The 12,683-nt window shown below is 36.8% G+C and overlaps 1 long non-coding RNA gene across 1 annotated transcript; it reads left to right on the forward strand.

Moving 5' to 3' along the window:
* The first annotated feature begins 2,950 nt into the window (after positions 1-2,950).
* On the forward strand, positions 2,951-3,715 carry LOC131696111 (uncharacterized). Its single transcript, XR_009306724.1, has 3 exons — positions 2,951-3,226; positions 3,285-3,355; positions 3,404-3,715. It is a non-coding gene; the product is annotated as an uncharacterized LOC131696111 (long non-coding RNA).
* The last annotated feature ends 8,968 nt before the right edge of the window (positions 3,716-12,683 follow it).

Genomic DNA, 12,683 nt, shown 5'->3' on the forward strand with positions numbered 1-12,683 from the left:
TGTCATCTTATTCATGAGTTTACTGTCGCATTTTGCTGTCAGACTAGCGGGATTAAAATTTATGATTACAGGATCTCAGTCGCGATTTTTGTAATTTCCATTCACGTTATCGTGATATTTTAGTTATGAGTAGAGTGATTTATGTTCATGATTTCCGGAACTAAGTCGCGATTTTTGTAACTGCACACTGATTTTTGTGCATGGAATAAAAATGATTCCACGATAAGTTCTCCAAATTTTGTGAAAGAGTTCACGGGAAAATTTCATTATCATGTTGCATGAAATTGTAAATGGTTAGCGATATCTTCTAAATATCACCAGCATGCAAAATAGATTGCAAATCATGTACTAGTCATCATGAACCAGTTTACGAATACATGTGTAATATTTAATGATTTCGTGAACTATTTCGCAAAAAATGAACGTGAGTTGTGACTTATACTAGATAGCATGAACCAGTTCACGAATAAATGAGTTATATTTCATGATTTCGTGAACTTATTTCACGAGCATGGATATTGGATCCTGACATATATTAGGAATCATGAACCAGCTCACGAATACATGAAATTTTTTTGATGATGTTGTGCACTAATTCACGAGCACGGATATTGGATCGTACCTAATATATTAGAGTTCATGAATTAGCGCACGAGAATTAAATGGATTCATGAATGCAATTTTGAATTTCGCGAAATAGTTCACGAGAATATATCCCGAATATTTCGATTTCGTGAACTAAGGCTCCTATATATATGAAAATAATCATGAATCAACCTTTGGTTTTATGAATAATGTTCATAAAGTTGTGAACTAGTTCGCGTACTGAAAATCGCATTAGAAATGACTTGGCGGAAACCGCGACTGAAGTTTACAAAACAAAAACAAATAGTTCCACTAAAATAAGCGTTAAGCGGGCGTTACTGAAGGGAAATTGAACATAATTATAAAACACATGATTTTTGTTCACGATCCTGTTTTCATAACGTAAAAACGTGATTGTTCCAGAATTCATTGCACTTTATTCACGATTTTGGGAACAATTTTTTCCCGTGTAGTTTAAATGAATGAGAAAAACAGGTTTTTTATATCGTTTAATTTGTCATTTTAATCATTTTATTCTGTTTTTTGCCTTTCTCATATAGAAAGGTTATGCAATCACTCTGAAAAACGTCAACCTAATCCCGGCCCGGAGGGCCGAGTGTCATATCCCATTCGACTCAGTTCGTCGAGATCGGAAAAAGTCTGTATGTGTGTATGTGTGTATATGTGTGTGTGTATGTATGTGCGTATGTGTCAAATAATGTCACTCATTTTTCTCAGAGATGGCTGGACCGATTTGCCCAAACTTAATCTCAAATGAAAGGTGCAACCTTCCCATCGGCTGCTATTGAATTTTGGATCGATCGGAATTCTGGTTCCGGAATTACGGGTTTCAGAGTGCGGCCACACTATAGGAAAAATTAAAAATAGAATTTTTATTTTTGATGCTAAATGTGTTCAAGGTGCATGAAACGTCGAGATTTGATGCAAACTCGAAAAAAAATTTGACGACGAGTCACTTTTTTGGATTTTGCACATTTTTGCCTTTCTCATATAGAAAGGTTATGCAATCACTTTGAAAAACGTCAACCTAATCCCGGCCTAATTTTTTTTTCGACTCGCATAAGGTTTCTGGATTTTAACAGGGGCGTAGTTGATGGTTTACGGAGAGGGATTACACCCCCCCCCCCTCTACTGTTCACTCCCCTCCTTTAAAAATCTCCTTAAATCACCCCTCAGACCACCACCCCATCCAGCCCTTAAATTAACCCTGCATGCCCATATACCCAATAACGTTTTTAAACACTATAACATTGGGGTTAGACGAGATATCCTCACAACAAATAAAACTAATTACTGTGACTAGTACCTTTTGTTTGAGCATTTACAGCTACCAGATTCACCCGTACAACTGAAGTTACTGCAATTGTTCTGATCGAATTTCTGTGGAGCAGTACTTCTAGAGACATTTATATTTTGATATATCTTCGTTGCCTTAAAAATATGTTTGAAAACTAATAATTTTTACCAATTTAAACTGTATTGGACTACCTTTACCACCCATTTGAACTATTGAAAATTTTGCATGAGATGTGTGCTGAGGATCGGAAGGTAGAAATTGTGCAGGTTCTAGCACTGCTAGAGATGCACCTATCTTGATGAAAACAGGTTCTTCGTGTATCTTTACTCCAGCACTTTTGAGGGAAAACGGTTTTGGAACCCTATAAGTGCTAGAAAAAAGTTGAGCATCAAATAGTTAATAAGAGTTGTTTGTTTTATTAATTTTATTAACTTAATTCATTTTTTGTTTTATTCTTATTATCAATATTATTCATTTCTTTCATATTATTCAATACATTTATTTTATTCAACAATTATTAAAATTGTGTTTCTTAGTTGCATTATCCACTACAACTTGAGGGTCAATCGGTCTGCCGTCTCTCGTATCCTCATCCATATCCTCATCGCTACGACGTCGCTAAAAAAAATTCGCGGCCCTGGCCAAAATCGATTTAATCGTCTTCCCTATATAAGGTAATTTTGACTTTAACGTTTCATATTCATATTCACTCTTAACAACTGTTCCTGTATTCGGAATAGAATTGTTGGGTAACTATTTGCTCAAGACCGAAACTCGTCGCACTTTAATAGAGAAATTTTTCTACAATAGAGTAGACAAAGCGATATACTGGTAGATCCACTTGTAACAATTCATGTTGTTACATGTAAAAAAAAAATTAAAATCGGTCTTGAAACCAATCGATATTTGCGCATGCAATTTTATTATCCAAGCCCACTGTCCGTCATGTAAATAATGTTTGTAAAAAACCCTATCGCTGAGTAGCAAAACTATAATTAGTCCAACCGTCTATAAACATATATAAATTTAGGCGTATACCAACCCACTCACTCCAACTGATACAAGATTAATTAAAAACGGATACACCTTCCTAGCCAATCAAAATTCAGTATCCTAATTAGAATAAAACAATAGCTTGAACCGGAAACAATTTTGTAGCCAATCAGATCGTACATCAAACAATCCTGTACTGGGCTGAAGGCGCAGTACAGTTTGAGATTCCATTTCTCGATCAATTTGGTGGAGACCGTACTTGAGTGAAGGTGTTATTTCGAGGAATTCGAGAGGTTTATAGAAGCGCGAGTAGTAACTTTAAAACAAGCTGTGAGTTAATTAATTTTTAAATAGATCAAAGAAATTCTCTAATCGGTTTTTCAAATAGTGCTTAGAGTTTTGATGCGCGTTCGTGACTTGGATTGTGATAGTTTTGAACTAGAATTGGTCTGAATTAAGGTAAGCTTTATTACTTTATTACTTAGACTAAGAATACACGTTGAACAGGTCCGTTAACCCATTCAACGTGGGTGTTTGGTCTGGGGACCAGTGACACACGGGCGTAGCTGGAAGGCAAGCAGCTGGTTCTCCGCCAAATTTCATCCGGGAACGCAACCATCCCGTCGATATTCGTCCGGGAAAACACGAATCCCGCCTACCGGCCATCGCTACATCGGCCGAGCTGTGCGGCCTTCCAATCCTTCCCGCCCTCCGTGGTCCATGCGGTCACAGTCACACCGCTAGAATCGTTCCGGATCGCCATCCTTCAAACCGTCGCATCCGTCGTTGGAACACCGTCGTGGCTGGCCAGCGATACCAAGTAAGACCGTTCATTTTGTACTCACTAATCTGAGCTCTGGGGGGAAGAAACCAACCACTGTAAATAATGTTAAAAGCCAGTGTAAATATAAAAGGCTAGATTAGATGTGATAATTTTGTGATCTTTAGTTTAGTTTTAATTTTGGTTCAGAATTACGGATCTCTCTACAATTTTGATTTTTTGGTATTATTATTATTTGGGAAACGTTTTAGAGAACTAGTTCGGTGTAGGACAAAATCGGGGGACGACCTCGTTAAAACATCTGGAATTGTGCGTTGTAATGCTTGAGCGACGGTGCGTCCCCATTGAACAGATCGTTTGCTTCGCGTTTTTCGAGCAGTTGGCTCGCTGATTCAAGACTCGAACCTGTTTCCGATTTCGAAGCTTTTGGGTGGTTGGGAGTGAAGTGCAGTTTGGGTGAGAATTGGGATACGTTTTACCCGCCCTAATTTAAGAGTCTTTGGCCGGACACGAACTGACCAGTGGCCTCTCGAGAGAGAGAGTGGCGCTTAAGTCACTGGTTTAAAGTAACCATCTCCCTGAAAACTCTTTTGCTGTCCTTTCCATAGCTCTCGAAGGAAGATTAAAAGTTACACACTTGTGTGCAACCTGATGGCAATGGGACTATTTTGCTTCTGTGAATATGACGTCAAGTGAAATTAATTTTCAGAAAATTGTTCGCAAGCGGTGCAAAAAACTAGAATTTCCTAGCTTCTAAAGTTTTGTAAAATTTTTAATATAAGTTCACTACAGATTTGTCATCATTGCGGTATTTGAAGGTGACGGATGGAGTATTTTTTCCGGGAGACAGTAAGTACAGATCGGTTTCCTGAGCAAACGATTTATTGAGGAAAACAATCTGCACCGTCCTCGATGGCGAACATTCTTCGTAATCGAAGAGCTCGCCTTCTCGCTTAGAATCATACATATAAAATCCTTCGGACTAAATCTGAGGTGCTTTCAGATCGAAGAACTTTCGCTAAGTAGCTGATATCTCGAATATATAAAATTTTATCTGATTCGTGACAGCATAGCTATTGAACGCAATTGGCATTACTGGCGACAAGTATTTTATGAAGGACTACCGCGCCTACATGCCCACCGACAATGTTGAAATCGACAGTGCTGTTATCAATTCGAGTTTGTCGTATGTGAGACTACTGAAGCACGGGATCGGCTATGTCAATGACGTTTTGCTCCAGCGAACGAAGATTTTTAATGGCAACAGGACGAGGCAAAATAGCATGTTTCTACAAACTCATATCTTTAGTGGTCTTTAGTGGAACTGCTTTGCCTATTTATTAGGGTGGGACAAAAAATAGATTCCAGCTCCGAGCAACTTTTTGGGTACTATTTGGGTCCTAGAACATCTGTTCAAATTCTTAGCTTGATCCCTAAAACTATATGTTTGCGCCCACTATTTAAAGTTTACATGGGATTTTATATGGGAAAATTAACTTTCACAAAATAATTCCTCCAGGAGTCGCCCATTGCTTCTTAAAAATAAACCGTTATGTGGTTTTTGTAGGAAATTTAACACAGAAACAAAGTCTCGAAAACTACGAAACGATCTGACGCTTGAGAAAAAAGTTATTAAGCTGAAACCAATTGATGCTCTGACGATTGATAAAATATTCATTGTTTCTAGCACCACTGTTGTTGGTTGTCCAATTATATGCAATTTTGTCTTGATCTTATCTTAATGTCTCTAAATCATTTTTCTATACTGTCTGGCCACTTCGCAAGAGTTTTCAGGGATAAATTGAGTCTTCTTTTGTACATAATAAGAGAAAATTAAAGATTTTGTATATAATTCGAGCGTCAGAAGCAGTGATGCTATGAAAAGTAAAATTTTCATTAATCTTCTGGGCATCAATCGGTTTTTGCTTAACACTCGGAATACCAAGGGGGTAAAAAGTTACGCGGACTACCAAGGGGGTCCAAAAAAATGGGAACGTTTACTTTGACCGGTCATATCTCAGCTGTTACCTAATCGATTTTAAATCTGTCTTCATCACTAGAAAGGTATGTCTTTTGTAAACATATTGCACTAGAAAAATAGAATAATAGGGTTGTCTACCGTAAGTTATAGTGAAATGAGTCAAACAAAGTCAGAGAAGAAAAAAATGGGAACGCTGCTTTGACTGGCCATATCTTAGCTGTTTGTTCACCGATTTCTATTTTTTCTTCAGCATTGGATAGGAATATCTTCCACAAAAACGGTGATTAAAAGCAATGGAAAACAAATTTGTATATCCGAAGAAATTGTAAAAATATTAATTGAAAGTCAGCACAGACAAAATGAGTTTTTCAGTTCAAATAATCGTATCTCAGCCGTTTGTAAACTATTTTCATTTTTTCTTACACCAATAAAATTCTTAGAGCTTCTAGATTTGTAATATATGCAATATCAATATATATTATCAAAAAATACTTTATTTTTTCGAGGTGTTAAGTGGTATGGTTTTCACAATGCTCGCCGCACAAGGTTATCCGCCTTGTTTAGTTTTACGGTTTGAAATGTAACATGTTTACTGAATATTTCTTCATATAACTTATGGATACTATTATATCAAAACGTTTGCACAAGCGTGGAAAACATTTTGATATTATAAGTTACAAAATAATGGTGTAGTAGGAAAAGTTCAGTAAATACGAAGAAGTTCAGAATTTTTAAAATATTCGTCATATAACTTTAAATTTAAAGCGATGACCTATAGTTTTTTATACACCAATCGATTGTAATTGATGGCGGCTATAATTTTTGAAAGAACAATTTTTTATATTTTCTCAAAAATAGACAAAAGTACGTAGAACTACAGAAATTTCATTTCATTAGCAAATAACTTGAAATCCAAAGCGATAACTTATACTTCTTTATATACCAATCGATTGTAATTGAATTTCGGCTACAATTTCTGAAAAATGAATTTTTATATTTTCTCAAAAATAAACAAAAGTACGTAGAAGTACAGAAATTTCATTTAGTTGGAAAATATCGTCGAATTCAAAGGGATGAGCTAAACATTTTTATGTACCAGTCGATTGTAATTGATTTCGGTAACAATTTCTTAAATAACAAATTCTTATATTTTCTCAAAAAATAAACGAAAATACGTAGAACTACAGATATTTAATTCAGTTGGTAAATATCGTAGAATTCCAAGCGGTGACCTATACCTTTACAAGTACCAATCGATTGTAATTGATTCCGACTACAATAACTAAACTTACAATTTTTATATTTTCTCACAAAAATAGACAAAAATACACAGAACTACAGAAAGTTCATATAGTCTATTTTCTGAGAAAATATTAAAATGTGTTCTTTCAGAAATTGTTTGCTGAAATTAATTACAATCGATTGGTACATGTAAAGGTGTAGGTCACCGCTTTGAATTTGAAGTTATTTACCAATAAAATTAAATTTCTGTACTTCTACGTATGTTTGTCTGTTTTTTAAGAAAATATAAAAATTGATTGTTTAGAAATTGTAACCGAAATCCAATTACAATCGATTGGTGTATAAAGATGTATAAGTCATCGCTTTGAATTCCATGTTATTTGCCAATGAAATTAAATTTCTGTAGTTCTACGTACTTTAGTCTATTTTTTGAGAAAATGTAGGAATTTGTTTTATTTCAGAAATTATAGCTGCCATCAATTACAATCGATTTGTGTATAAAAAACTATAGGTCATCGCTTTAAATTTAAGGTTATATGACGAATATTTTAAAAATTCTGAACTTCTTCGTATTTACTGAATTTTTCCTTACACACTATTATTTTGTAACTTACAAAATTGCGTTTCTCCACTTTGTACGAACATTTTGATATAACAAATTTCCATACGTAATACGCAAAAATATTCAATAAACGTGTTACATTTCAAACCGTAAAACTAAACAAGACGCAAAAAATTTTAACCGGACGTGTGCCACGTGCATTGTGAAAATCAAACCGCTTAAAACTTCAAAAAAGTGTAGTAACTTTTCAAAATCTACTATCTATTGCATGCATTACAAATCTAGAAGCTCTAGGAATATCATAGGTGTCAGGAAAACTGAAATCGGTTGACAAACGGCTGAGATACGATTATTTGAACTGAAAAGCTCATTTTGTCTGTGCTGACTTTCAATTACTATTTTTACAATTACTTCGGATATACAAATTTGTTTTCCATTATTTTTTGATCACCGTTTTTGTGAAAGATATTTCTCTCGAATGCTGAAGAAAAGATTGAAATCGGTGAACAAACAGGTAATATATGGCCAGTCAAAGCAGCGTTCCCATTTTTTCTTCTCTGACTTTGTTTTATTCATTTCACTGTAACTTACGGTAGATAACCCTATTATTCATTTTTTTTCAGTGCGATATATTAACGAAATACATACCTTTCCAGTGGTGAAGACAGATTTAAAATCGATTAGGTAGCAGCTGAGATATGACCGGTCAAAGTAAGCGTTCCCATTTTTTTTGACCCCCTTGGTATTCCGAGTGTTAATAATTTTTTCCGCAAGCATCAGATCGTTTCGTGGTCTTCTAGACTTTCTTTCCTTGACAAATTTCCTATAAAAATCATGCATCTATTTATTTTTAGGAGGTAACGGGTGACTCTTGGAAGAATTAATTTGCAAAAGACGGTTTCCCCATACGAAATCCCATGTAAACTTTAAACAGTGGGCGCAAAAATATAGTTTCACCGATCGAACTAAAAATTTGCAGAGTTGTTCTGGGAGCTAAATGGGACCCAAAAAGTTACTCGGAGCGAAATTTTATTTTTTTCATATAACCATGTTCCACTCTTCTATTTATGTCTTGTTCGACAAGACTGTGCATATTGCTGGGCTCGGGAAGAGATCAGCCCTTGGGGACATCTGAATAAATCAGAATTGGCCTGACAGGTCCGTTGGATGATCTTCTGACACCTTCGATGAGGTTTGGTGCTCCTTTGGCATTCATGGTAGCTTTCTTTTTCAATTCGACTTTCGGACAAATTATTTGATGTTTATCTGCAAATGGCACACGTATTTTGAGTGATTTTACAATATTTCACCTATTTTATTAAGTAGATCAAGATTTCAGTGCCCTTCTAAGACTGGCGCCCTTGGCGGAGGCCAATCCGGCCAACGATACGGGCCTGACAACCAATACTAGGTCACTTGAAAACTACAAAATCACTGCAGCAGCAAAATGTTATTTTTGAATACATCTATTAAACAAAAAATAGTATGTAGAATTTGTGCAACATTTAAAATTTTCAACAGGTTCTAACGGTTCATAAAAAAATACATTTCATAGTTGATAAACACACAATGTCTGCTGGTTCTCCCAGCTTCCGGTCGACCTAGGGTAATTAACCCAAACTAGCAAGCTCCGACAGCCAGTGATATTCTTATTTAAAGGCAGCTTGCCAACACAGAATTTCCCCGAATGGGTAAGAAACAAATCTTCATGAATTGAATTTTTTCCTTCTCAACTGGTAATTTTACCTAATTTATCGTTGCTGCTAATTCAACGTACAGCACCAAAAATAACGATGCATTGGGGACACAGTTGAGCAATGGATAGCAGATGTTTTTACGATTTGGCTTTTTCCAAGGTAGTAGAGATGGTGGTTTTTATGGTGAATACGTGAGGGAGTTGGTTGGAGCCAGATGGAGGACAAGAAGTTGATTTATGGATAAATAAAAGTCTCCACAAAGAATATTACCTTCTGTTTGTTTTAGTGTTGTTTCTAACTTTATTTCGAAGTGTTCTACGAAGACCGAAGAGAAATGTTTTGTGTATTGATCTATACTTTCAGAAATTGCCTAATGCAATCAAGGAATTCTTGGGATTATGTAGGTCGATGCGTTTATATTGTTGGCATGGTTTAAAAAAAGAATGTAAATATCTTTCCAATTGTTGTTATCAAAGTGAAAAGCCATCAAGCCAGCTTTTATTAAAAGGCAGCAGTATTATTATACCATACAATTGTATTTTAATTCTAAACGCATTATTTTCATGTAGAAAAGAATAAGCTAAGAAGGCTTAAACTGCAAGCTATGCTGTCCAATTTCCTAATACTTGTCCAACTCATATTGCTTATTCTATCCCATGACATTGGTCTGTTGATCCATGTATTTACCAAAAAAAAAATCAGGATTCACGTTGGCCTTACTCGATTTACACCATCAGACATCCTTTCTCTTCTCAAGCACTCAGCTGTTTGTCATCATCAATGAATTAAATGCTTCAATCAAGTTGACCTTCTGCTCCACCCATCCCCATTGCAAACAAGGCGCAACCCACATAATCTTTTACACCACAGTCGCCTGCCAGCCAGCCAACCAGCCAACCGGGACGAACCAGTGGATGTCGCATTTTTCGTCACATCCAATTCGTCATGGTGCAGCAAACGTGGCTGCACGTAGATCCTTCAAACTCGTCGCCGTGCTTCGTTTGGAAACCCTGTTCCTGTCTGCCCTACCGCCTACTCAGCCTGCGTGCTCGTTCATGGGGGGAGGGGGCGGAATGAACAAACCAACGAGCGTTTGGGATCGTGCCAGAATCTGTGAATTCTTCGCTACTCTCCCGTGCTACCCATAAGGTGACAGGTCGGTCCGTCAGAAGTGCCTCTGATGGAGCTGCTCAGCCTAGCTCCATCCAACTCAGTCCAAGTGGGGAAATGACGTCGTCAACTGCCACTTTAGTGCCACCAGTTTTCGCGTGGCTTTTCACGGTACTTCTTGCCATCTTCGGCTGCTGCTGTTGCCTCTGCTGCAGGTGCTTGTTTTTCTTTTCATGACGCGACGTATTATGGATGGCAACGGCTCGCACCTCGTTGACGCGATGAGTGATGTGAAAATATTTGCGTGGGTGGATGGATGCATCCCGTTTCGTTCGGGGGCATAATGACGGAATGAGTGTTGACACAATGAGTGAGAGGAAACTATACATGTACGACTTAATTTATTTAAATAGAAATTTGTTACGCCAGGTACCGGTCATACTTCTTGTAGCACCATTAAGCATGGCGGTGTTTCTTTTTCCGCACTTCGAAGTTCGTGATGAACGAGGAGAACGGTGAACGAAACTTTGTTTTCTCATATCAGACTAGCGGTGCTGTATGGCCTATGCCATAATCATTCAAGTGTGCTTGAGAGAGAGAGAGAGAGAGAGAGAGAGAAAGAGCGGATGTGGATGTATGTGATTATTGAGGTTCTTTACTACTAAAATTCCTAATTTTTTTCTGTTCTCGTATGTAATATGGGTATTAGATTCATGACTTTGTAAAATATGTCACTGTTGCGTTACATTAGAGCAATCGGCATTTAGCTCCTTTCAAGAAATAAGCTAAAATATATGAAATGGAAGAACACCCGCTCAAGCTGCAATTGGTGAGAGTTAGTTCTAGTTTGAAAAACTGTGCTGTCAGCGCATGGTTGTGGATCAGTGCTCGATTCCCATGAACTACACATTTTAGTGAAATAGTGGTTAGGTTTAGCTCAGTAGTATGTTTAGAAGAAGTTTAGAAAATAATACGAGTCATGTTTTCCTTAGAAAATTTTAGTTCTACTTGATTCTTCTGCGTAGATTCAACACTAAGTTTTCCAAAAAGAGAGATAGGATATCGATGTGTCCAGAAAAATTACTGACAAATATCTGCTGAACAACTTCGTAGAAGACACCCAATTTCTATTTCTCTCCATTGAAAAGTTAGCATTGGCGCTCTCTATGCGGTAACAAGTTGAACTAAAATTTTCTAACCAGAATACCACTCGTAGTATTTACTAAAATTCTTTTAAAAATTATATTAAGTTGAACCTAGCCGTTATTTCACAAAAAATGTATAGTTCGTGGGAATCGAGTACTGATAGACAACCATGCTTTACTAGGCCCCTTGTAAAACTTGCTCTGACATCGGTTCGTTAAAAATTAATAACATCTTCTAACAAAGCCAGATTTACTCGCAGTCTTCAACAAAGTTGTAACTATCTTTCTTATTTTCACTTGCAATGACAATCCGATGCATACAGTAACACCTAGCGGCGAAAATGCGAGATAGTGGGTTTTCCCCATGTAAATTGTCGAAAAATCCCATTCACATTTTAGGCACGATGATTCGATAGTTAAACTAATCCGATTTGCTTCCAATTCGGAGCAAGTACTCCGGGTCTGTTTGAAAATCGTTATTTTTTCTGTGCAGTCTATTGTTCACGAACGATTGTACCGTCCGGACGATACAGCGTTGATGTTACTCGTTTGCAATTCGAGCGACGGATTATTGAAACGGACACGCGGATCTGTAAACTATAACCCGTATTTAATTGAGTCACTTGGATGTGAGTATGAGCAAATACCGACGTCTCCGAAAATTCATGGCGTCTACCGCTTATTGTACCGTCCGAACACTAGAGTCAACATGTTGCTCGTTTGACATGCGAGCGACGACTGATGCAAAACAAACTCGCAGGTTCTTTATGTTTAAATAACCTTCCCGTTTGTGATGAAACGCTTAGATCAGTGGTTTTGAAAATTATTCTGACGAGGTAATGGCGGTAAAAAAATTTCAGAAAGGGGTACTCGATGGAAATCAATATTCGAAAGAGGATTCATGGTACAACAAAGGTTGAAAACCACTGGCTGAGATGCTCCCTTTTGATGGCTCTGTCTGAAGTTGGCTTGGAAATTTCAAATTTTTGTCGTTGTTTTCGAAAGATTTTCTGAAAATCCTTTTTGCTTGATTTATAGTAGTCTTTGGAATGGACGGCCAGTTTATAGTAATCATACATTTCGCAAAATTTAAAACAAAATTCACATATTTCCGTTCAGATAGGGTAAAAGTATTGCGATTTCGTTCAGTAGGTACAAAGGAATTTATTCGAATTTAAAAACTGGGAAAATAACTTACCGAAATTTTTTGAAATGGGACCCCAGTATGGCAACGTTGGAAGTATTCTACAAAAGACGTATAAAAACGAG

The sequence above is a fragment of the Topomyia yanbarensis genome, unplaced genomic scaffold, assembly GCF_030247195.1.
Source record: "Topomyia yanbarensis strain Yona2022 unplaced genomic scaffold, ASM3024719v1 HiC_scaffold_74, whole genome shotgun sequence".
Lineage (NCBI taxonomy): Eukaryota > Metazoa > Arthropoda > Insecta > Diptera > Culicidae > Topomyia > Topomyia yanbarensis.